A 14,769-nucleotide genomic window follows, 5' to 3' on the forward strand; every position below is an offset into this window, starting at 1 on the left:
CGGTTCCACTAGCGCTTGTGCTCGGAATTGCAATGGCGGCTGCACAGAGAGCGTTTGTGCGCGCAGACAGATGCAACACACGCACACACCAACTCTGCCTGCCTGCTTGCTTGCCTGCCGGCCGCGCTCACGGCCCAGCGTCATCATTTATTCATGCACACGCGGAAAGCGAGAGACTGCATGCGCGACAGAATGCAGCATGCACCACATTCTGGATGGATTTGACACCAAAGATGACTGTGTAGCTTTAGCACCCCCTGGAAAGTTGGGGAAATCCAGCCCCCGGTACCTGTTTTGCTGATCAGCAAGAAATTCGATGGAGCGGTTTATCATAAAACGATGCAGGAAAAAAAGTAGAGGAGACATGTTTAAAATTAAACAGGAAGTCAACCAGTTTGTCTAGAAGGAGAAACAATGTTGAATAAGAATTAGAAAGGGCAAGTGAATATTTTTGGTCATTTAAAAAAACTTAATGAAGACTTATGGCCAGAGGCGTAGCAAGTGTCCCCGGGGGCCTCAGGCAACAAGCAACATAGGGCCCTTCGAGCGTGTGCAAGTAAGGGGGACAGTTGGACTTGGAGCTAGGGTTGTTCCGATCATGTTTTTTTGCTCCCGTTTTAGTTTGAGTATCTGCCGATCCCGATATTTCTCGATCCGATTGCTTTTTTTCCCCTCCCAATTCAATTCCAATCATTCCCGATAATTTTTCCCGATCATAAACATTTTGGCAATGCATTAAGAAAAAAATGAATAAAACTCGGACGAATATATACATTCGACATACAGTACATAAGTACAGTGATACCTCAGTTCACGAACGCTTAAGCTCACGAACTTTTCGCCTCAAGAACATTAAATTCGCGAGCATATAGTCTCTGCTGACGGACTAGTTTTCGGCGGACGAACCAAACCACGCGGTCGAACAGCGCCACGAGAAGCTGACGCACGCTCACGGCGTCCCAGTTCGTCCCCTTCCTTTCGTTGAGTGCGGACGTGGTTTGTGTTTGATAGACATTTTGGACCATATTGAGTGTACTTTTGCTATTATGGGACCGAAAAAGACCCCACCACAGGTTAGTGTTAAGCCTAAGAAGACATTAAAGAAAATAAGGTATATTTTTGTGTAGTTTTAAGTAGTGATGCACGATAATACATTTTTCAACCGATATCGATAACCGATAATTTCCTGCCCCTTCAACCCGATAACCGATAATGTCACTCCGATAATTCTATTCAAATATGTGTGTAAAATTTTAAAGTATACAAAGAGCAAATGTTACTGTGCAAAAATGTAATTTAGTCCTATTTTTTTCCACATCAAATGTGAACAAGTTGTAAATTCCAACAACTGAACAATGGCAATGATGTGTAATGGTAAGCTTTTGGCAAAAATTACTTAGAGAGTAAACACCCAAGTTGCACAAAAATGCCTTTAAAAGTAAGCCATTCCTAACATATATCACATTACTACACTGCAAAAACACCTCCTTAAAACTAGCAGAAGTGGACAAAACTGTTGATTGCGCACATTTGGAGGCTAAATCAAGTATATAATTATCGGATTGCATTATCGGTTGAATTTCGTTTTATCTGGATTATCTGTGTGACGTCATAATTGCCATTATCGGCCGATAATTATCGGTGACCGATATTATCGTGCATCTCTAGTTTTAAGGCTTATTTAGTAGAAAATTATGTTTTATGGGGACCTGGGAATGGATTATTCTCATTTTAATGGTTTCTTATGGGAAATAAATGTTCGGAAGACGAACTTTTCGCCTTACACACACTTTCTGGGAACCAATTATGTTCGTGAGCTGAGGTATCACTGTACTGTATTTGTTTATTATGACAATAAATCCTCAAGATGGCATTTACGTTATTAACATTCTTTCTGTGAGAGGGATCCATGGATAGAGAGACTTGTGACTTTGTATATTGTGACTAAATATTGCCATCTAGTGTATTTGTTGGACTTTCAGTAAATGATACTGTAATAATACATTTTATTTGTAGAGTGCTTTTACCAATGCTCAAAGACCCTTTACAGTAGGAACAAAAAACAGGAAACAACGTGAACAGAACAAAACAAAGAAAATAATTATAAGTTAAAAGCTAGTTTAAAAAGGTTAGTTTTTAACAGTTTTTTAAATGTGGGAAGGTCTGAACAGGTACGGATGGGTTTTGGGAGAGAGTTCCAAAGGGAGGGGGCAGCAGCGGAGAAGGCTCTGTCCCCCCTAGTTCGGTGTGTTCTTTGTTTGGGCGGTGCGAGGATGTTTCCATTAGAAGAGCGGAGGTGGCGGGAAGGGGTGTGGGAACAGAGAATGTCTGTGAGGTAGGGCGGGGCCAAGTTATTGAGTGCTTTGTAAGTGAGAAGGATGATTTTGAACTGAATTCTGTATGAAATAGGAAGCCAGTGCAGTTTGTGGAGGACGGGGGTAATGTGGTTCCTATAGGGGCTCCGTGTGAGAAGGCGAGCAGCGGAGTTTTGGATATATTGTAGTTTATTGATGAGTTTGGATGGAGAACCGAAGAGAATGCTGTTGCAGTAGTCAAGTCTGGAGGTTATGAAGGCATGGGATGAGGGTTTCAGCAGTATAGAAGGTGAGGGAGGGGCGAAGACGGGCTATGTTCTTGAGATGGAAGAAGGCAATTCTGGTGATATGGTTGACGTGGTGGTCGAATCTTAGTTTATTGTCAAGAATGATACCAAGGTTGCGGGAATGTGTTGAGAGAAGCAGGGTGCAGTTGTTGATGGTGAGGGAAAATTGACTGTCTATGATGTGGGCTGCAGGGTGGAAGATGATTATGTCTGATTTGTTACTGTTGAGTTGAAGATAGTTTTCTTGCATCCAGGAATTAATTTCACTGAGGCAGTTATGAAGTGTGGATTGGGTGCTGTGTGAGATTTGTTGTGTAGTTATGTAAATTTGGATGTCGTCAGCGTAGCAGTGAAATTGGAGTCCATGTTTGCGGATGATCTGACCAAGGGGGAGGATGTAGAGAATGAAGAGGAGGGGACCTAGAACTGAACCTTGGGGGACACCACGTGGTAGGGGAACAGGAGGGGATGTGCAATGATTGATGGCGATGAATTGTTGTCGGTCAGTGAGGTAGGAGCGAAACCTGGAAAGTGCGGTACCAGTGATGTGTAAAGATTCTAATCTGGAGAGCAGGATGGTGTGGTTGATTGTATCCATGTCCAAATGCATGATGGGAAGTGGAACCATGACTGTGCGTAGTGCTACCAATTGATATATCTTCTCTGCGTTGGGAAATAACATAAGGTGTTAAGAAAAAGATCAATTGCTACCTTGCTTCCCCACATTGCTTCCCATGATATTTCTAATCATAGGGAGAGGGATTGTAAGGCTTTAGCCAATTAAAAAAGGCTCCAAAGGCTGCCAAAATTCACTCTACTCATTTTACGCTGCCTTTTATTTCTCTATATATAGGTAAAACGGCGCCATTACAGATTGAGCGCAACTATGCGTGAGTGGGTCGTGCAGCGCATGCATTAATTGCCTTAAATATTTTAACGTGATATATTTTTTTCAAAAATTAATTACCGCCGTTATCGGGATAAATTTGATAACCCTACCTTAAGCCTAAACTAAAGACTCTGGATGAGTGTAACATATTATGGCTGTAACGTTAAATACAATTATAAAACGATTTAAGAAATATACAGTATATACATTAAAAAAAGGCATGGCTGATATTTTTGGGCCGATTCCGATACTTTGAAAATGACGTGATCGGACCCGATCGATCGGCACGATCGGGACATCTCTACTTGGAGCACTAGCATATTTAATAAAAGTATAATAACGCCTCGGTCTCATAGAGCGCTTTTTAGGACACTCAAAGTGCCTGGCTTCTAATAAATTAGGACATAAAACTACAGTAACATAGTACACTCACCGCTGTCTTGCTTCCTTTTCTCCTCTTCTGCTTTTTTTTTCTTTCTTTTGTCACTTCCAGAAGGATAACTTCTCTTCATTTTGGATACACGCCAATTAAAAAAAAGCTAAATCGCCGCTCAATCTCACTCTGAGTCACGTGAGGGGGGAGGGTGTAGAGCGAGCGAAGGGAACTCAGATACAATGCTTTCACTGGCACTGTCGCACTTGTTGCTGCAACTGTGCAGTAAAGCTGCGTGTGCTAAATCTGTTGGCCCTCCAGGGGCCCCTGCTGGCTGGGGGCCCTAGGCAATTGCCTGGTTTTGCCGAATGGGACGCGATGCCTCTGCCTATGGCATCCACCAAATGTTAATATTGTGACCGATATGACCCATAATATGAATACAAAATATGATGACGCCAGATCTCAATTATAAACATATATAAATATTAGGGCTGTCAAACGATTAAAAATTTTAATCGAGTTAATTACAGTTCAAAAATTAATTAATCGTAATTAATCGCAATTAATCGCAATTCAAACCATCTATAAAATATGCCATATTTTTCTGTGAATTATATATATATTCTGTAAAATAAATTGTTGGAATGGAAAGATAAGACACAAGATGGATATATATATACATTCAACATACGGTACATAAGGACTGTAGTGGGCATTTCACTCTACTGTCATTTAAATCTGTCTATGCCGTCCTCACTCCAAAGCGTCTACTTTTTCCAACACTAGACAGCTAGTGAACGACGCCTGAATAATCAGACTTCTTCCTTTTTCATCTGATTTATTAATAAATTGGCCTCAAACCATTGTCCCCTTTAAAACTACAAAAAAAAAGTACACAAGCATTGCATTAGCAACAACGTTAGCTTAGCACGCTATACAGGTTAACTAAACATAAACAAAAAGCGTCTCATACAAAAAATATAACATTTCGCTTATTAACATAATATGTACATTCTTTACAACAACCATACTTACGGACAAATCTTGTCCAAGGATCATATAAGCACAACAGAGACGTCGTGCAGCCATATTGAACGAGAGGAGAAAAACAATAAACCATGTCGCAAAGCGACCACAAGAGTTCGCTGTTAGCACAAAAAGCCTTGCTGTAAAACTTACCAAAAGGCAGAATACTGTCTGAGCGGGACATGTGCGTTAATTGCGTCAAATATTTTAACGTGATTAATTTAAAAAATTAATTACCGTGCGTTAACGCGTTAATTTTGACAGCCCTAATAAATATATATTTTACCTTAAATATTTTTAAAACCTTTTTTTGTGGATGAATACAATTATAAATTAATAAAACGTTAACATTAAAAACAACAAACAAAGCATTCTGGTTTTGGCCCCCTATAGGACTCTAAAGTTGATAAATAATAAATATATATATAGTATAAATAATTTATAGCATTTTTTAAAATTCCCTTTTGTTTGTTTTTAATATATATTTTAATGAACAAATATTTTGAATAAATAAAATAATTGCAGTATCTTTTTTTAGTCAAGCTTTTAAAAAAAAAAAATCCCACTTACATTTTTATTTTAAAAAATGTTTTAAATAAATAAATTAATTAATTAAAATAAAATTAAAAAAAAAAAGAAACTAAGTTAAAAAACATTTTAAAAATTAGTGACTATTTACTATTACTCATTGCTGGCATAGGACTGGCTGCGAACACTCATCTTTCATTGCCATTGACAGTGCAATAGACATGTTTCCTGAACGAAAAATGGGCGGCGTCATCTTCGAAAATTTCTGCTCCAAACTTCCAGTTCAGACAAAATTTTAATTCAAACAGGTCATTGATACAATAAATTATAACATGACTAAACAATTCGGGAACTATAACCTGATCAAAGTACACATGTATGACCTTTATTTCAAATTTTCTAAATATTGGTCCAGTAAAATGCATACTTTTGAGTTTACGAGTAGCCAGATAGGTCCACTACTAATATTTACCAACCTTGGCAAGAATATATTCAGAATTGTGGATTTACAGTACCGCATAAATAAGAACTGTAACCTGTTACCAGATCAAAATTCACATGTAGGACATTTAGTTTTTCTAAATATTGGAACAGCAAAAATGCCTGCAAAAATGCATACAGAGGTATTAAAAAGTATCTGAACCTTTCGGAATTTCTCACATTTCTGCATAATATCACCATCAAATTCGATCTGATCTTTGTCAAAACCACACAGATGAAAGAAACAGTGTCTGCTTTAACTAAAACCACCCAAACATTTATAGGTTTTGATATTTTAATGAGGATAACATGCAAACGATGACAGAAGGTGGGAAAATAAGTGCAGCCTCTGCCTACGGAGTCTTAAAGAGCAATTGAAACCAATTTTCATCAAACAATTTAAGTCAGGTTTGTGCCCAATCACTGATGAGTGGTTTAAACCCTTCAGACCTGAGCATGCTGCTGAAGGACATGACGCGTTCGCATCCCTAAACCAATAAATACACTGAATTCAGTCGCTATTACCACTTCTGGGATATGATTGGAGGAAACTTGACCCATTGAAATCAAATCATAAGGTTTAGCACGCCCTCATTGCTATTTTTGACTCTTTGAAAGTGGCTCAGACAAAACGCAACTTCAAAAAGGCAAACGTAAGAGCTCATTTCTTATCAAAAACACAATAATATTAACATAAAAAATAACCAAAAAAAGCATGAGAGAAGTTTTAGAAGTTACAAATGGAGAGAGTTTGGCACTGTTGCTTTTGTCCCAAGGAGTGGCCGTCCACCAAAGATGACGGCAAGAGTTCAGCGCAGAATATACTCAGAGAGGTAAAAAAGAACCCCAGAGTGTTTGCGAAAGACTTACAGAAATCACTGGCAGTATCTCTCTGCACACATCAACTATATGTAAAACTATGGCCAAGAATGCTGTTCATGGGCGGACTCCACGGCGGAAGCCACTGCTGTCTAGAAAAAAAACATTGTGGCTTGTTTAATGTTCGCAAAAATGCACTTGGACACTCCAAAAAAGATTTGGCAAAATATTTTGTGGACTGACGAAACCAAAGTTGAATTGATTTTGGAGTAACACACAATGTCATGTGTGGAGGATAAAATGGAACAGCTCACCAACATAAACACCTCATCCTCACTGTGAAGCATGGTGGAGGGAGCATCATGATTTAGGGCTGTTTTGCTGCCTCAGGGACTGGACAACTTGCAATCATTAATGGAAGAATGAATTCAAAAGTTTATCAGGATGTTTTGCAGGAAAACCTGAGGCCGTCTGTTAGACAGTTGAAGCTAAAAAGAGGATGGATGCTGCAACGAGACAATGATCCAAAACAGAAGTAAATCAACTTCAGAATGGTTTCAGAAGAGCAAAATACAAGTGGCCAAGTCAAAGTCCAGACTTGAACCCCATTGAGATGCTGTGACATGACCTAAAGACAGCGATTCATGCCAGACATCCCAGGAATCTGACTAAACTACACCAGTTTTGTAGAGAAGAATGGGCCAAGATTAGTCCTGATCGATGTGCCAGACTGATCTGCAGCTACAGGAAGCGTTTGGTAGAAGTTATTGCTGCCAGATGGGGGGGCCACAAAATATTAAATGTGATGGTTCAGGTACTTACCACATTGGGCCGAATATAAGACGGTGTTTTTTGCATTGAAATAAGAATGAAAAAGTGGGGGTCGTCTTATATTCGCGGTCTAGACATTATACCCATTCATGACGCTAGATGGCGCCAGATATCATTGAAGCGATGTTCTGTCATGACAGATCTCAGCTACTCTCAAGTTTAACCAGTTTGAATTATTTTATTGCAATGTTTTTCCTTATTTAGATTTGTTTCAAGACTACAGTTACAGTTAGACTTCACTTTGATGGTTAATACAGTTATTGCAATTTTGTTGTTTTATCACAATAGATTGGTTTATTTACATTTCAAAAACCAGAAGCCATTCATTTACGAATGCACTTTAGTTTACATATTTAAATGTTCAGATATTAAGATTTGAATGAGGCAAAATAACATGCTTTTTCTCTCAAATATATTGTTATAATCATTTGTTTCAGATGTACTGTAATTATTTTCTGTATAAAAATTAATTTGGTGTTCAAAAAGTCTTTTTTCAAACTTGTGTCTTGAAAAAGAGGGGGTCGTCTTATAATCAGGGCCATCTCATATTTGGGCCAATACGGTATTTTTTCACCTTCTGTCATTGTTTGCGTACTATCCTCGTTAAAATATGAAAACCTATAAATGTTTGGTTGGTTTTAGTTAAAGCAGACAGTTTTTTTCATCTGTGTGATTTTGACAAAGATCAGATCACATTCGATGGTGATTTTCTGCAGAAATGTGAGAAATTCTAAAAGGTTCAGATACTTTTTCATACTCCCATAGTTTTGAGTTTTGGAGTAGTCAGAGAGGTTTACTACTAATATTCAACAACCTTGGCCGGAATTTATTCAGATATCTAGATTTACAGTGCCACAAAAATTACAAGATGAATGAAATCTACTAAAAAGACCCGTTGCTAAGGAGAATCGCATAATAATGTACTGACGTGAGAGCGCACATAACGCACATCTAGATGGAGTAGTTCAAAGATCAGGTGACTTTATTTCCTTTATTAAATCATGACAATGGTGGCGTTATATATTTTAGAGCAGTGTTTTTCAACCGGTGTGCCTAGTGTGCCGTGAGAGATCGTCAGGTGTGCCGCGAGAAATGATCCAATATCGCATTTTATCTTGTCGGGTGAAGTTGCAGTAGGAAGGAAGGAATAGGTAAAAAGTTCTCGGTCGTGTGCATATGTGCAAGGTATTGCTCTTTTCGCATTCAGAACTGCTCAGATTTCTAGCTATCAGCCATCTTGCTGCCCACAGCACGTCTACTGTACATGATTTGATTAGACATGTCAAGTGTCGATGTACATGAAAGCGTCCTTTCAATTTTATCCATATGTGACGACCGTCAATCCTCCCCAACAGCAAGGTGGCTAATGGCTACAAATCCAAGCAGTTCTTGAACGCGACTCGAGCAGCCACGTCATCTCCAAGCGAAACAATCGTCGCTTCAAAAGAAGTCGATGGACTATTTTGTTCGCTTTTGTGAAAACGCAGAGAAACAGGCAACTTTTTGGAGAAAAGCCATAAAAGTAAATAAGGAAGCCCTCAAAGCCAGTTACATTGTTGCTGAACTTGTTGCTAAATCCAAAAAGTTCCACAGTGTGGCAGATATATTAATACTACCTGCCTGCAAAGCTATTGTCAGCGAGATTTTCCGCCCTGATGCGGTTAAAGACATTGCTTAAGTCCCTCTGTCTAATAATACTGAGCTTTTCAAGCCTAACTGCTATAAAAATGAAAAATAAAAACAGAGAAAGACTGGAGCTGTTGATGAGGATTCCTGCCAGGATATTGGCTTTGTGTTCATCTAAACAGGCTCAAATTTCACACTAACTAAGTATAAATATTGAGAATGTATTTTATAATTAAATATTCTGTACAGAAAGTAATTTTGGAACGTTTTTGGTTTGTGGTGTGCCGCAAGGTTTTTTCCAATGTAAAAATGTGCCGTGACTCAAAAAATGTTGAAAAACACTGTTTTAGAATATTGAGAGTGTTCTTAAAAGTCGGGAACAACGCTAGCGCACAGAAGTCAACTGCCTTGCTGTTCGGGCGGAATGCATTTACTGTAATGCTTGGTCCGCTCATTTGATCTTGAGAACACGAACGTCAGCTGGCTTGACCGCAGTCACCACTTCCTACTTTTTATTTTTGCCGTGTACGTGTAAAATATGTAGGGACGCAGTTTACGCATGTGTAGTGACGCGAAACCCTACTTATTTTAGCAGTTTACGCATGTGTAGTGACACAAAACCCTACTTATTCTAGGAATTATAACCCTACTTATTTCTCCCAACACTGACCCATCGACTCACCAGGGAAATCCCTGGTATCCCCATATGCCAGTCTGCCCTTGGCTATAGACGTCCAATCCATTTTGACTGGGAGGCGCGCTGCCAGCCTCTCCCAGTCAAAATGGATTGGACGTCTACCACCATCACTGGCACCCAATGAGTTCAAAAAGTTCCCTACCAAGGGTTAAACAGATGGGCGGCGATTCCATGATGAAATTCTGTGTACATTCTGGTGTTATTTCTTGCATGTTGCAATCAAAGAACAGCAGCAGAGATCAGTCGTTGAATAAGTGTTGACTTAGCTGAAACTTAAAGCTCCCCTGTGGATCTGTTGGCTTTCCACACTATCCTCCCCCAATCCGCATTATATACTGTCAGGTTTATTTATATACAGCCCTTAATCATAAAAGTGTCTCAAAAGGTTTCACAGGCCCACAGTTCACAAAAATCTACATCATTCCATCATCTAAACTCCCATCTCAGGAAGGTAAAACTTTGAGTGAACACATTGTAGCATGAGGACGAAATCTGTAGAGCGGATCGCAGTGAGAAGTGGCAGTAAAACTGGCCGGGCATAGTCAAATGCAGCGGTGCCCACTTTTTTTGCCTTGTAAGCTATTTTTCAAACAACCAACACAAAATAAAAACTTTATATATAAAAGACTATATTTGACCGTATCACTGTGCACTACAGATACAATATTCTTTTTTCCCCAATATAAATAATAAATATGCTGCTGCAGGTGGGGATACTTTCCTGCCCTGCCCCGGGTCTAGTGAGCCGTGGGGAGTCCCGCAGCGTGCTGTGTCAGTTGGGGGGGTTGCGGCGGTGGCTAGGGGTCCGGGTGGTGGGAATTTTTGGCGCGTACCCCTTGTCCCTTCCCTGAGGGCCTGTTAATGGGAGCACGGATGGTCCGGGGGACCGCCCTTCGGTTGCAAGTCCTCTCGTCCCTTCCCTGAGGGCTGGTTAATCAGAGCATGTGTGGGTCCCGGGGGGGATGACGGTGGCCCCTTTGCCGGAGCTGTGGGGGCAGGGGTGTGCTGCACCCGCACCCCTCCCCCCAGCCTGGTTGGCTAGTGCAGTTCCGGGGACCTGGAGCAACCCCCACGCAGCATTTCCACTTTTCTGCAAGTCTATCACACATCTGAGTGGGTTCACGCGAGACTCGATACAATTACACACAGTCAGATAGAGAGACTGTCGGTGCCAGGATCAGCGATCAGGTAGCATAGAATAGGATGTCAACATATCCACACAGACAGGTGATTTACATAGTACAGTAATCCCTCGCTACTATATAATATAATAATAATAATTGTGACACATTATTTGATGTCAAATAATTATTTATGTGGGATTTTTTCCCCCACTGAATAAATGCACTTGCATTGAAGGTTGGATTTTTCTCTCTTTTTTCCATTAAGGTCCCATATTATTTAGGAAAAAAAATATTAGAAGCTAAAAAACTAGGGCTGTCAAACGATTAAAATTTTTAATCGAGTTAATTACAGCTTAAAAATTAATTAATCGTAATCAATCGCAATTAATCGCAATTCAAACCATCTCTAAAATATGCCATATTTTTCTGTAAATTATTGTTGGAATGGAAAGATAAGACACACGACGGATATATACATACAACATACTGTACATAAGTACTGTATTTGTTTATTGTAACAATAAATCCACAAATGGCATTAACATTCTTTCTGTTAAAGTGATCCATGGATAGAGAGACTTGTAGATCTTAAACGATAAATGTTATAGTTACAAGTTATAGTAATTTTATATTAAAACCCCTCTTCATGTTTTCGTTTTAATAAAATTTGTAAAATTTTCAATCAAAAGTAGAGTTAATATAATAATAAGAAGAATAAAAATAACAATAATAAAAATAGAGTAACCAAAGTCTAAGTTTTACGTGTATTTTGCATAGCTATTTTGATATGGAATGCCAGTTCATTTTGCATTGTTGTTAAACTATGTCAGAATAGGGCCTCATTACTATAGACTGAAGTGCTTTTCTTTTTGTGAACATTTTTTTTGGGGGGAGAGATAGGAATATTATTTTTGTTGTGCTTTCACTAAACGATACTTACAGTGAGGAGAACAAGTATTTGATACACTGCCAATCAATTGGCAGTGTATCAAATACTTGTTCTCCCCATTGTATGTTTGTTGTGAAGGAGTTGTCAATAAACGGCGCGGTCCAAAGAACGCCTGTGTCCACTCGCCTTTACTGTAGAACATATATCTGTACATATCTTACCCAAAATACAACAAGAAACACATAATTGCCACTAAAAGAAAGAAAACTTACCGAAATATGTGTGGAGCACAAATAGCAATCTGCATTGCATTGTGAATACAGCATAAACGTCTCACAACTACTAATTCTCCCACGTTTAGAAGAAATAACATGAGTATGGAACGGCGCTGCCCCCAAGCGGCCGGTGGCATTCTCTTCACTCTTAATGTCCATAAACAGCCTCATTGTAATCTGTTTGAGGCAATATGCGAGATGGTCATTCACCCAAGCGCCAGCAGAGGGCGGCAAAACTCCATAACAACAAGTAAGCGTTTCACTGTACTGTCATTTAAATCTGTCTGAGCGGGACATCTGCGTTAATTGCGTCAAATATTTTAACGTGATTAATTTTAAAAATTAATTAACGCCCGTTAACGCGTTAATTTTGACAGCCCTATAAAAAAACACATAATTATTATAAATCCAATAAGTATGGAGGGCACTGTACATCTGGCAATTTAGAGACTGTGTTAAGGATTTCTTTTCCTAATCAATAGTTTGATCGGAACGCTGGAGCAGATCAATTGGAGCAGTAGTTAGGTCATCTTGGCAAGAGCTTCATTGACCACTTCATTAGGTACAGCACTGGGATTCTGTATATTGAGTGTGGGGTCTTTATAAATAACTACTACTTTGAGGGGTATTATGTTGACTTATTCACTTAAACCTAAACATGATACATAACTGCCACTACAAAAACTACATTTTTTAAAATATTATGTCACTTGTCTGGTGTCCTTGACTTTAGTAGAAAATCAAATTTTTAGGAGTTGAAAACCCGTCATTTCCTTTGAGTCCAATTAGCAGAGTCTACTGTGCCCATTACAGGTATGATGGTTCATCCCAGGAGGGCTACTACTTTTGTATCCTTGACTTACCTTTGAACCGTAACTCAACTTTGTATGCCCTGATAGTTACTCACTTACTTTGAAGTTCAATAATTAGCCTTCAGGTGCAGGAAAATTGACACCCACTGCGTACAGGCCAGCGAAAGCTCCTACGGGACTCTTAGGTCATGTTTATTTCAAACAATATCTATTCTATTTGATTATACAGCATATTGTAATAGCAGCACTTTGCAGCAGTCGTAATTACAACAGGCAGGCACTCGGCAGGCGGGAAGTGTGAATGTCAGAACCCGCATGTGAGTGAGTCACGGGGACAGTTGGCGGGCAGAAAATTGCATTGACACATTACGCCTACGCACACACAATCCAGTGTTGCCGGCTATATAGCGGTTTTTATGCATTTAACTCAGTGGCTGCCTTTGATGGCGCCTGATGTCTAAACCATTTTAACAAGAAGGGATGGCAGTAAATGATTGTGTTTCAGTGTCATTAATGGGGATAGACGTCCAATACGTTTGAATTGGGTAAATGAAAAAAAGAAAACTTGACTTTAAGGTGACACGGCAATTTCCTGAAATTTTTAACAATAGCCCCTTTCGCACTGTAGAAACTATTGTTTTAGGGGATGATGACGTCATTTTACGTGTTCATACATGTAGGAACTAGGGATCAGGAACAGTGGCGCCACCAGGGGGTGGCCAGGGGTGGCCACGGCCACCCTTATAAATTGGTTGGCCACCCCACTGGCCACCCCGCTTGCCAGTATATTGTTAAATTGTTGTAGCATCAGTTATGCAATTCATCCCAAATGAATGCATTTATTTTGTTTTGTTAAATGTAGGGCTGTCAAATTTATCGCGTTAACGGGCGGTAATTAATTTTTTAAAATTAATCACGTGAAAATATTTATCACAATTAACGCGTTCGCAGTACGACTCATTCACGCGTTGCCGCAAACAGCCTACAATGGCGCCGTTTTACTTATATACAGAGATAAGAGGCGGTGTCAAGTGAGTGGAGTAGATACAAGCATTCATTGGGGCCGTGCTTTTAAATGGCAAAAGCTTTGTCATCGCTCCCACAGCAACTATGAATATTGTGGAAAGCGACATGGGGAAGAATGACAGGAGTTGATCTTTTTCTTAATACCCTGTCGTGTACCCAACGCAGAGAAGATATAGCATTTGCAGCCACCACATACAGTCATGGTTGCACCACTTCTCATCATGCATTTGGGCAGAAGAGTTAAGTCGCTACAGTATCATTCACTGAAAGCTCAACAAATAGAGTAGATGGTAATATTTAGTCACAATACAAAAAGTCACAAGTCTTTCTATCCATGGATCCCTTTCACAGAAGGAATGTTAATAATGTTAATGCCATCTTGTGGATTTATCGTTATAATAAACAAATACAGTACTTATGTACAGTATGTTGAATGTATATATCCGTCTTGTCTTATCTTTCCATTCCAACAATAATTTACAGAAAAATATGGCATATTTTAGAGATGCTTTGAATTGCGATTAATTACGATTAATCTTTAAGCTGTGATTAACTCGATTAAAAATTTTAATCGTTTGACAGCCCTAGTTAAATGTACACCTTATGCCTGATATATACATAACACAATAAAACAGAATTTTTGTGGAACTCAAAATGTTGACTGGACAGTTATGGACTATGCACATTAAATCATTAGTACATCAAATATTACACAATACACCAAAGTATATTAGTAGCCGTGTCCTTAAGTCTTTCTGATAGTTTTCCC

This window comes from Corythoichthys intestinalis, chromosome 19, assembly GCF_030265065.1.
Source record: "Corythoichthys intestinalis isolate RoL2023-P3 chromosome 19, ASM3026506v1, whole genome shotgun sequence".
Classification (NCBI taxonomy): Eukaryota; Metazoa; Chordata; class Actinopteri; order Syngnathiformes; family Syngnathidae; genus Corythoichthys; species Corythoichthys intestinalis.